Below are 12,706 nucleotides of genomic sequence, written 5' to 3' on the forward strand. Positions count from 1 at the left end.
AAATAGAAACACATGACACCTTAGAGACCTATAAACCCAATAAGAGAGCATTTGTAAAGCCCTTTTGAAGTCCCTGCTGGAGCCCACACTCATTTTCCCCGTGAATGTGCCAATTGTGTGACGGGTCTTTTGAAATGAGGAAAGGCTCTGGGACCTGGGGGCACAATCACATTACCCCACCCCCTGAACACACAGACTAAGACCCCGTAAACCCGCTGCTGTCCTACCCTGGTCTCTTGAACACACTCAGCTCTGTCCTTTTCTGGGGAGCACTCGGAGTTACCCAGAAAAGCGTCCCTTAGGAGCTGAGGGGTCTAAGTCACAGTCAGCTCTGCCACCCCTCATGTGTGACCTGGGCAAATGACAAAGGTTCTGTTGCTTCACCCAAAGGGCGGTGGTGATGCTGGTGAGGGAGCAGCTTGCATGGTGCCTTGCGTCTGAGACCATCTCATCCCGCTGGGGTTAGTCAGGTGATTTAACATGCACACCCAACTGCAAGCTCTCTTCATTACCATAAAATCTTAAGGGATTGTTCATGGGAATGAATGCACCTTCTAGAGAAGACTCTTCTCTCAGACATGGTGTGCTTGGGGCTCCAGCATCCAGGGGCTGTGGAGTGGTCAGGTTGGATGACCCACTCTGAGTTCCCTCAGTCACTGCTTTTCTGGTTAGCTTAACAACAACGCTGCTGTTGGGACATTCTTAAACTCCGTGGTGAGGTCTTTCTGAGGTCGCACCACAGCTCCCATGAACCAGACTCACTGGCTCCCACTTCATTTTCTTTTCTACCCTGTTTCCCCGAAATTAAGACAGTATCTGATATTAATTTTTTCTCCCAAAGTTGTGCTAGGTCTTATTTTCGGAGGATGTCTTATTATTGGGGAAACACGGTAGTCACTTTGGGAGCAGAGAGGAGTGAGTCATCGTGGCAGAGTGCAGTTTCCAGAGAAGCATCATTCCAATGAGACTCTCCCACTCGCCCACAAGGGCGGAGGCCAGGCACCCTCCACTGTGAATCTGCAGGGACAGTAGTAAATGCTTGTGACCAACAGAATGCTCCTGCCATGTTGTGAGAAGTCCAAACCCAGCGGTAGAGGCACTTAACAGATATGACATCTGAGATTTGCTTATACCTGGAAGCCCAGCCTTCCCGTCATCTCAGTTTATGCAGCAAACATAGGAGAAAAGAAATCTCCTAATGGTCCTAGACCTAGCTGAGTCCCAAATATCAAAGGGCATAGACCAGCTTTGGCCTGGTGGCTCAGTTGGTTGGAGCATCATCCCAAACACCTAAAGGTTGCAGGTTCTATTCCCGGTCAGAACCTAGGTTGTGGGTTCAATCTCTAGTCAGGGAGCATAAGGGAAGCACTGATAGATGTTTCCCTCTCACAGTATTGTTTCTCTTTCTCAAAAGCAATGAAAACAGCCTGGATGGTATAGCTTAGTGGTTGAGTGTTGACCCATGAACCAAGAGGTGCCTGGTTTGATTCCTGGTCAGGGCACATGCTCATATTGTGGGCTTAATCCCCAATATGCTGCCGATCAATGTTTCTTTTTCATTGTTGTTTTCTCTCTATCCTTTTCCCTTCCTCTCTTTCAAATAAATAAATAAATAAATAAATAAATAAATAAATATTCTTGGGTGAGGATTAAAAAAAAAAGGAGCATTGATAAGCCAACCCCTTTAAGCCTTGTCCACATTTCTGACCCACAAATTTATGAACATAATACATGGCCTTTGTTTTATCTCACTAAGTTTGTGGTAATTTATTAAATAGTGAATGAAAACTGGAACAACCAGGAGATGTCCAGACAATACGTTATTGGAGGTCACAAATGGAGAAATGAGAGATGGATAGAGTGACCATATAATTTACTGTTCAACCTGGAATACTTTTGAATACTTAAGAAAACACTGTTGCCAAAACTGGTTTGGTTCAGTGGATAGAGCTTCAACTTGTGGACTGAAAGGTCCCAGGTTCAATTCCAGTCAAGTGCATGTATCTTGGTTGCAGGCACATCCCCACTAGAGGGCGTGCAGGAGGCAGCTGATTGATGTTCTCTCTCATCGATGTTTCTAACTCTCTATCCCTTCCTTTCCTCTCTGTAAAAAAAATCAATAAAGTATATTTTTTTTTAAAAAAGAAAGCACTGTTAATATATATGTCATAATAACAGGCATAAACTGAAACTCTCCTGGACTCCTGGCCACCCTAGCAATAGATCTTCCTCATCACCATCCTCTTTCTATACTGCAAGGAACAAAACCTGGGCTTGGAGTTAAAAGATCTGGATTTATTTTCCCGTTGTCATTTTATCAGCTGAATGACATTGGATATGCTGTCTAGATAATCTTAGATAACATTCTCAGATATCAGTTTTCTCGTCTTCAAAATTAAAATAACGCCTTTCTTCAGTCTTCCAGTCATAGCAATCAACCTTTTGCCCTTTAACATAGACATTTTCTTGGAAGGAGTCCTCAGTAACTGGCTCATTAATCCAAAAAAACTCTGTCCAGTTCTCATCTTATATACCCCTTTGTGGTATTCTACCATAGTGGTTAATTTTATTTGTCAATTTCACTGAGCCACAGTGCCCAGACACTTGGCTAAACATTATTCTGGGTGTGTCTATGAGGGTGTTTCTGAATGAGCTTAACATTGAATCAGTAGACTGAGTAAAGCAGATTGCCTCAATGTGCATGAGCCTCCTCCAATTCATAGAAGGCCCGAATAAAACAAAAGTCTGAGCAAAAGAGAATTCACTGTCTATGACTGGGCCATCTATCTTCTGCCTTTGAACTTGGACTGGAATTTATACCATCAGCTATCTTGTTCTCAAGCCTTCAGAATGCAGATCTTTGGACTTAGTCTCCATAATTACATAAGACAATTCCTTATAATAAGTAAGTAAATAAATATTCTATTGATTATGTGTCTCTGGAGAGCCCTGGCCAATGCATCAATCCTCCTTGGCATCCTATTCTTATAACATTTTTCCCTTTAGTCTCTGCAGCATCTCTCTCAGTTGCGTGAATAATTCTTTTAATGGGCTCATAATTAAACTTGACACAACTGAGAGAAGAAGCAAGGGTTTTGAAAATTGAGAGAAACTGCTTAAACTACAGCACAAAGAAAAAAAGAATGAGGAAAAACAACAACATAATGTTAAAAATATTAACAGTGTCAAAAGACACAATTGGAATACCATAAGGAGAGGAAAGAGTGTAAGAAGGCAGAAGAAATAGAGGAAGTAATAATTGCAGAGAACATTTCCAAATCAATGACACACTAAACCACAGATCCAGAAAGCTCAGAAAACACTAAGCTGCATAAATACCAAAGACAAAAATAAAACAATAAGAAAACACACCTAGGCATATAATAAATATTTAAGTGGCAACCCAAAGACAAAGAAAACGTTTTAAAAGAAGCCATAGACCCCTCACAGACCTTCCTGCTTCCTCACCTCCAAAGTAATATTCCAAAAAACACAAATATGGTAGTTTCCTCTTCTAAAGTTCCTTCAGTAGGCCTCCACTGACTTCATGGGGAAGGTGATATTTCTTTGGACCTTCTAAATCCAGACCAGGCTATCTTCCTTTCCAGCCCAAGTCTATCACACACAACACCATACTTTGTAGCCAGTGCCCCAGGCCTCTAGAGCTACTCATAGTTCCCCAACCTGCCAAAGTATTTGGACATCTCCATAATGCCTTGTGCTGCCTCGCCTGCAGAGATTGTCTCTGACTTCCCTGTGTTCCTCTCCTTATTATTAACTTCCATGGGCCCTTCTTGCTCTAAAGAAAGGCACCAGGCACATATTATCACTCTCCTCTGTGTTTTAACCATAGCCCATGGGGGTCCTACCAGAGTCCTTGGGACAACTTTGCATTATAAGACCACAAGCTCTTTGAAAGCAGGAAGAGTATATACTTTGTCTTTGTATCCCCAGCTCCTATAGCACTGAGTACATAGAGTCCTTGGGATGACCAACAATTAAGATGTGGGCAGAATAAGAAAAATCAGTAAAGGAGATTGAGAAGCAAGAGCCAGAGAAGCAGGAAGAGAACGAACAGAGATGCTGTCGATGCCACAGATGGTGTATAGGCACCTGGCTGGATTGTTTATGTGAGGGCTCCTCAGCTGATAACCAACTAGGAGCAGCCCAAGGTGCCCAGAAGAGCCAGCAGAGCATCTGGGTGTGACTTCTGACTTGTGACTGCCCAAACTGAAAACATGTGCTCAGCCAGGCACTTCCTGTGGCTTCAGAAACCATCATCTCACTCGTAGTGTAGTCACCCTCAGTCCAAGAGGTGATCCCAACACTGGGAAACAGAGGGTCCTTTCCTCTCCCAGATAGCAGAGTGCCACCCGAGTCTCAGCCTCCTCTGCAGACATAGTGGTGCCCTTGAAGCAGGACTGGAATTCTCCACCTCACTGTTTTTATTGGATAATTAATTCTCATCAAGTTAACTTTTTCAAGCGTCATCTGTATGGTGGGGACAAAACACCCCTTCTACACAGTCCTTAGGAGAATTAAATGAGAAAGTATGTGCAAATGGCTTGACATACAGTAGGTGGTAAAGACACCTTACTGCCCTCTTCTTATGCATTTTCTTGGTTATAAAGATACAGACACTGAATGTAAAAACTTTAAGACTGGTTTTACTCTTTGAATATAATAATGGCCATAGAGTCTTTGCTATAAAATATGAGCATTCATTCCTTTAACTGATGCCTTTTGAGCTTCCATCTGGCTAGGTACTGGGAAGGCAATACCACCTATACAGGGCACATTGTTGTGTGTCTTGAAGGATGCCTCATCTAAGAAGACAAATATGAGGGTGTCTGGGCACAGACTGGCATGAACAAATGCATTGCACTAGAAGGTTGAAAGAAGATACAGGGGAATGTGGAGATGAAGTGGTAAAGGAGCCAGAGGTAGAGCACAGACAGTAACTGGGTGTTGAATGCCACTCTAAGGAGGGTGTCAGTACGTGTCTGTCACAGCCAGGGAGCATGGAGAGCCAAAGGCTGGACACTTTTCAATCCGTTTTTAGTTCTAAAAAGTGTCACTTGATGAACTAATAGTTGACAGTAAAAGAGTTTGTGCTGGATTTTTCTATCCTTATTTCCTACAATTTTTTTTTTTTTTAATAGGAAGATCATTGGGCAACTTAGCGTGTCCGGCAAGTCTTAGATGTTGATAAATATCAGTTAAAATTAACTTTTTAATAAACGTTAAACTGAAGTTAAGCCCTTTGGAACAACTTTGGAACATGAATAAAAATATTCTGGATCCTTAATAAAAATATTTAGCCTTAGTGAACTGTAGGTGACTATATTCATAGTCAGGTCAGTAACTGGTGGTTATTTGGTGAAGCCTTGATTACATACAAGAAACCAGGTCTGGTCAACCGATGAAGTTGTGGTCCTGGACTCAGCCTGGACTCCTTTTCATGACAGGACACTTTCCTGTTTGTACAGCAGCCGGAGGCTCACATGTGAGCATCTTGTATGCACTCCAAGCAATCCAAGCATCTGACTTCCATTCTCCACTCACAGCTGGGAGCAAGTGAGAGACATCAGCAGAAAGTTAGAGGTTTGCTAACAGCGGGTTTATCTTGGCACTCAGTTGCAATTAAATCCAGCAGGCTAAAAGCTTCTGAATGTATTACCCTCTTTTAAACAGGGAGCTTTTAAAGAGTGTTTCCACAATGAACAATATTCATCACAAGTGTTAAATATGGCTGCCTTTCTCCCTCAAATAATGCTTTCTTTCCTTGGAAGGAAAAACAACTTTCCCATCATCATAATTGAATCCAAACATCTGTCACCCACAAAGGCCTGGTTTTAGGGGTCGGCTAATGGATAGCTGGCTCACCAAGCCTCAGAACCACACTCATTTGCAACACATTTACACCCATACCCACACACCCCAAATGCATCACTCTGAAACCAGTACTTCTCATTATTATTTCTTTGAATAAAATTGAAACAGCCATGAGGAAAGATGCAGGTGGAGCAGTGGAAGGAGCTGGCTTGGGCCAAGGAGCCACAGTTCAGACTATGACTGCCTTCAAAGGTCACATGGTCTGTGGCAACCAGCACAGCCTCCCCATCCTGTTTTCTTGCCTGTGGAAAAGGTGAGTGATAAAACCACCGCCACTCAACTCTTATAGCCCACCCACAGCCATGTATCCATGCATCTGAGCCGTGGCATGAGGGTCCTTCTGCCAGCTGCATGTGACTACAGCCTTGTCATCCTTCAAGACTCAGCGTATATGATGCTGCTTCCTCAAGGAAGCCCCCTGGTTCACCCAGATAGAGTTACCAGCTCATTTTCCAACATCCCAGAAACTTTGCAACTAGTTCCATTTTAGTTTTCAGTGCCTATACAGCAACCACTTACTTATGTGCCAATCTTTACTTAAACTATTAGCCAACTGAGAACAGACTAGATCTTATTTTCCTCCATTTTCCTGGTGGAAAGAAGAGGATTAGCACCATGTTAGTGCAAAGAAAAAATTGAAGAACACCAAACAATTCATTACTTTAGTGACACAACTTTGGTGGCAGCATGTGGAAGTCTGAGAGGGTGGTCTTGTCAAAGCCAGTGCTTAGTGCATCTCTTGCTCTTGGCCCAACACCTTCATGGTACACTTCAGACTTCTCCTCAGGAAGACCCGTCTCTTAATAACAGAGCTGCTGCCCTTTCACTGCTCTCCTCCTGTGCCCTCCCATCTGCTATGTCCCAGGAAACAGACATATGCTCATGCTCCCTCATACCTTTAGGTCTATCCCTCTTTCTATGACCTCACCTGTCTCTTCACCTAACTACTTCCTACCTAACTCCAAGGCTTAGGAGTATCCTATCTATGCCTGCTAGAATGCCATTCTTGATCTTAATATGTTTGAGGGTCTGTGAGCTGCTTGAGGACAGATGCCTGGGACTGAGTGACCTGTCAATAGACATTCCTGCCTTGGGGGATAGGCAGATGGGTGCTGTATCAGCCTGATAAGGGAGGAGGCATGTGTAGAAGCCAATGATATGTATCTGAAGTGCTCTGTGCACACATACCAGAAGGCTTGTCTTCTTAATCATTGATAAAGTCTTCTTCTTGGCCTTGGTCAGTCTTTGAGAAAAGTTTCTTAAAATCCTCCACTACAGCCATTAACTTTTCAATTTTTCATTATAATTAATTGTGTGAGTATACACATATGTACTTATTTATTTATAAATATATGCTCAAATGATATATATTGAAGCTCTATTATTAGTTATTCCAATTTCATGATTATTTTAATACCTTGATAGAGTCAGCATTTGCCTAGATTTTGCCCCATCCCTCTCCCTCTTTCCACCTTTATTTTCAATTTTTCTATGTTGTTTAGTTTAAGGTGAATCTTTGATCCTTACCAGCATTTGGCTTTACTCAATTTTTGATTTTTTTTATTGCTGTTTATTTCTGAGTGTATTTCACAATACTATTTTTCATTTTTATTAATTTTTCTTTTACTGTGCCCAGTTTTTATTCCATCTATGAGATTTAACTTTTTTTAAGGATTATATTTTCCATTTTATGAATTTCTAATAATTTCTATTTTATACTTAGTTCTTTGGCCCCTTGAGTGTGGCTCTTCCACAAAATACCATGGCCTGAGTAAGTCTATTTTGAAGAAGTGGCATTAGAAGTTTAAGTTTAAAAATTTTCAGTCTCAAAAGAAATTGAATTCTTGTACTGTTGATATTTGACTCTTGACTAATGATTTTGCTGACCACTGTACTAGAGGCCTGATGCATAAAGATTCATGCAAGAATACACGAATGCCTTCCTTCCTCTGGCTGCCAGCACCACCTTCAAACAAAGCCGCCTTTCTGTCTTCCCAAACTGCCCAGAGTCCAGGAGCACCCCTGGCCACTCTGCACCTGTATATGCAAATTAACCTGCCATTTTTGTTGGGTTAATTTGCATACTCACTCCTAATTGGCTGATGAGTGTTGCAAAGGTACGGCCAATTTGAATCTTCCTCTTTTATTAGTGTAGATATTAACTTGTTTTTGACTCATAGTCACCTGTTTTTATTTGTAGAAAGCTTTTTTTTCCCCCCTTTAGGTAACATTGGTTCAAACATTATGTACGTTTCCTAGCACTGTAATTTGAAATCGTGTCCCCTATTACGTGCTTGTCCAGTTTCTTTTCATCACCATGCATTTGACTTGTTTACCCATTTTTCCCTGCCCACTCCCCACTCCTTTTGGTAACCATCAATCTTATGCCTGTATCTATGATTTGTTATTTGTTTCTTTTTTTATTTTATACTAGAGGCCCAGTGCATGAAATTCATGCATGGGTGTGTGTGTCCCTCAGCCCAGTCTGCATCCTCTCCAATCTGGAACCCCTCTCGCAATCCAGGACTGCTGGCTCCCAACTGCTCGCCTGCCTGCCCTCTTCATTGCCCCTAACTGCTTCTGCCTGCCAGCCTAATCACCCCCTAACCACTCCCCTTCCAGCCTGATTGCCCCTAACTGCCATCACCTACAGACCTGGTCCCCCCAACTGCCCTCCCCTGGCCATCTGTGGCAGCCATCTTGTGTCCACATGGAGGCAACTATCTTTGACCACATGGGGGCAGCCATCTTGTGTGTTGGAGTGACAGTCAATTTGCATATTACTCTTTTATTAGATAGGATTCTACATATGAGTAAAATCATGTAAGTCTTGTTTTTTTTTTGCATCTGACTTACTTTATTTAGAATAATACACTCAATATCCATTCATGTTGTCACAAATGGCAATACTTCTTCTTTTTGTGGTTGAGTAGTGCTCCAATGTATAGATGTATCACATCTTCTTTTGCCATTAATCTGTCAATGGATATTTAGGCCATTGCCATATTTTGGCTATTGTGAAAAATGCTTTGAAAAATATAGGGGTGCATATATATTTAAAATTAGTGTTTTTTATTCTTTTATTAAATATCCAGAACAGGTATTACTGAATTATATGGTAGTTCTTAATTTATTGAGAAAAACTCCATACTGTTTTCTATAGAGGTTACACTAATTTGTATTCCCACCAATAGTGAATGACAGCTTCCTTTTCCACATCCTCACCAATACTGGTTTGTTTGTTTTTTTTATATATATTTTATTGATATTTTACAGAGAGGAGGAAGGGAGAGAGATAGAGAGCTAGAAACATTGATGAGAGAGAAACATCAACCAGCTGCCTCCTGCACACCCCCTACCAGGGATATGCCCACAACCAATGTACATGCCCTTGACCGGAATCGAACCTGGGACCTTTCAGTCTGCAGACCGACGCTCTACCACTGAGCCAAACTGGTTTTGGCTGTTTTTTTCTTTTTAATAATAAGCAGGCTGATAGTGTGGAGAAAACACATCTATTGTGGTTTTGATTTGCATCTTCCTAATAATTAAAATCACCTGCTTTGTTTTTTTAAAGGAACATTGATTTTTGTTTTTGATTGATAATATTTTTTCATTACCTCTTGGAAAAAGTTAAATATCCTTATTTTTCAAGACCAATTTATTAGTAGGTTGCAACCTACTGACCCTAGCCCCCTATTACCAGCTCATGTTACTTTGTTCCTTTCTGTCCTATAGTACTTGTCAGCACCCCACACACTACTTTGTCTCTCTCCCTCCTTAATCCAGGGCAGGGTTTTCCTCTGGCTTTGACGCATCACCAGCACCTAGAACACTTCGAGCTAAGAACGGCTGCCGACACATTGCTTAATTGATCCGTGACTGGATCTGTTTGTGTTATCTTCATTTCTTGTGAGTGAATTCTTCATCTGTTTATGTTTCGGCCGACTGTGTTAGTGGTAGCTTACCCCATGTGGTGTAAATGTCCCAGTTATAATTATTCCTTCCTGTCCCCAAGTTCATTCCTCCTGTTCAGCACTTCTGCTGTTGCCTTCAACCAACTCCTGGGACTTCCATGCAGATCTCCTGCTGATCTGCCCCTAGTCAGGCAGGCTGCCTTAGCCCCCAGAAGAGGGGCAGCCCCCTTCTCCGTTCCCTCTTAACACTCCAGGGAGGCCTTCACTGTCATCTGCAGCACAGCGGTCACTGCAGGCTGGTGCCTGTCTGTGCACTCAGGGAACAAGTCTCGTGAAGCTGGCCAAACTGGAGTTGGTGCTGGAGACACAGAGACCTCTCAGCCTGGGGTGACCTCTGCTCACATGGACTGCTCCCCAGGAGGAGCCCAGCATGACTCCTGCCTCCATCTGCTTCCATCACCCCTCGTCTGAGGCACAGTCACGCTTGTCAGCAAAACATCCTTGTCAGCGCCACCGCTGGCTGCTGAGTCAGGAAGGTGACCCTCCTGTGGGAGGCTTGACAAGCAAAGCTCTGACTGGGCTCCTCAGTCAATAGCCATTGTCTGGGTCTGGGCGCCCGGTGCTGTGCCCTGCCATGAATGGTCACTGCCCCCTACCCCATCCCGGCTGCAGGCTGCAGAGGACAGGCCTGAGGTCCAAAGGGCTGTTGCCTCCAGATCACATGGTGGTGACCTCGGTGGAGGAAGGAGGCTGCTAAATGTCAGGGAGCATCGGACCCTTTTCCCGCAGTTTTTAAGGAGCTGTCAGTAGGACCGGTGAATCCTGTTCCTCATCTCTCTGAATAAGTTACAGAAGAGCAGGTCTCTGTACCCTCGCACACGTCAGCAACCAAGGACAGCCCCAGGGGCTGCACACCCCTGGCTGAAGATGTGCTGGTGAGGTGGTGTTGTTTAAAGCCAGAATCTCAAAAGCATTAAGACATGTTGGAAAGAGCCCTGGCTGATTAGCTCAGTGGAGAGAGCGGGGTCATGTCAGAGGAGGGGCAGGGGAATAATAATAATAAGAAGGCAGGAATGAGGGCCTCTCACATCCACCAGCCACAGACTGCATCACCTGGCAGTACAGTTCCAAGAGCAGCAAGAGGGGAAGCCCCAATAAACAAGCACATCTCTTTCGTGTCATCTTGTATTCCAGTGGCCAACGCAAGTCACAGGCCAGCCCAGATCGGAGGGGTTGGAGAGAGACTCCAGTGCTGGGCGGAGGACTGAGGCGCTGTGGCCATGTGTAACCCCCAGGGAGTGAGCTAACTATAAACACCTATACCATCCGGCTCCTCTGCCCCCATGGCCACTGGTACCTGTTCTGAGCACTCAGTACTTACTATTTTTAACTTGACTGTGATCTCACCCCTCTCAGCTTTCATGCCCCTTTATTTGCTGGAGGCTGAGTCCCTTCGCTGGGTTCCTGCCACCCGTGCTTGGCCAGCACAGAGCACCCCCGGGACCTTCTGCAGGCGGCTCTCCTCCCAGGGCAGCTCAAAGACAGGGGGAAGGCAGGGACACCAAAGTATCCTGCTCCACCAGCCAAAGCAGGGATTGACCCCCTCCACTGACACCACTTAACTTTGATCACTTGAAGTTAGGTAAGATGAATCTCCCACTTTTTATTCATTTAAAAAATTGTTTTAGCTATTCAAATTCCTTGCCTCTTCATATACATTTTAGAAAAAATTTGCCTACATCTACAAAACAAAACAAAGTAACACAACAATAGCCCCCACTGGCTGGGATTTTGATAAAATTGCATTGACCTGTGTGAAGCTTGAGGAGAGTGACATCTTGGCTGTGCCACCTCTGTTTTTGGGTATTCTTTGATTTTTAAATCAATGTTGTCTAGTTTTCAGCATATTTTTTTTTAGATTCATAACTAAATGGTATTTTAAGTAATCATAGACGGCATGTACTTGACTTATTTATTTTAAAATAAAACTTTGTTGCTCCATAAATAAAGAGGTATCATTTGCCATAACTAGAGAATAACCACAAAAATACATAAATTTAACGGAAACAAAACACATAATTTTTTTACTTTGGCCTGTGAACTTTGTAAAACCAAATCATGCATCACCATCATGCATGTACCACACTTTGGAATGTAATGTAATTGTCAGTGATGCATGACTAAGCAAGAAGACATTTCTAGAATATGGCCTTCAATACTTCATATAGAAACCATTAGGCTTGGGAAACTCACCACCTCTGAAGACAGCCAATTCTGTCTTCAAACAAGTCCAGTTGTTGAAAACTCTTTGGCTGAGCTAAAATCTGAAGCTCTCTCCCCCCAGCTCCAAGCTCTGGAGCCAGGGACAGATGCTACTAAGGACTTAAAGTGCCTCCAAGTAGGATCCTATGGTATGTTCTCTGGTGCCAGCCCGATGCCATTCCCTGGGGCTGAGAGGACACTCCAGTGTCTCACTACCTGGTTCGAGACATCTTGTCTCCCCTCAACATCCCTTCAGCCCTGAGCTGGCTGGGAGTTGGTCAAAACATCCACCTTAATTGACTCTCTGCCCCACCATTGTCAGAGCCACCTGGCTGACTACAGCACGGCCATCTTTACAGCCCAGGCATCCTCTCAGGACATGGCAGTGTAGATCAGTCACGTTATTATCCATTTTACTCATCCTTAAGTGAATGGGGGACTATTCCAAAGTCTGGGGACAGACAGGAGAGTAAAATACAGCCTTAGCCTCTGGGAGCTCAGAAGCAGGTGAGTGACACGGTGTCTAATTCTCAGTCACGGGGGCTCTGATGGATGTGAGCAAAGAGCTGCAGGGATCTCTTGCCCACGTCTCCCTGGGGAACAGAGTATCAGTAGCATTTTCTCTGGGTGAG

This window comes from Pipistrellus kuhlii, unplaced genomic scaffold (assembly GCF_014108245.1).
Source record: "Pipistrellus kuhlii isolate mPipKuh1 unplaced genomic scaffold, mPipKuh1.p scaffold_m20_p_35, whole genome shotgun sequence".
Classification (NCBI taxonomy): Eukaryota; Metazoa; Chordata; class Mammalia; order Chiroptera; family Vespertilionidae; genus Pipistrellus; species Pipistrellus kuhlii.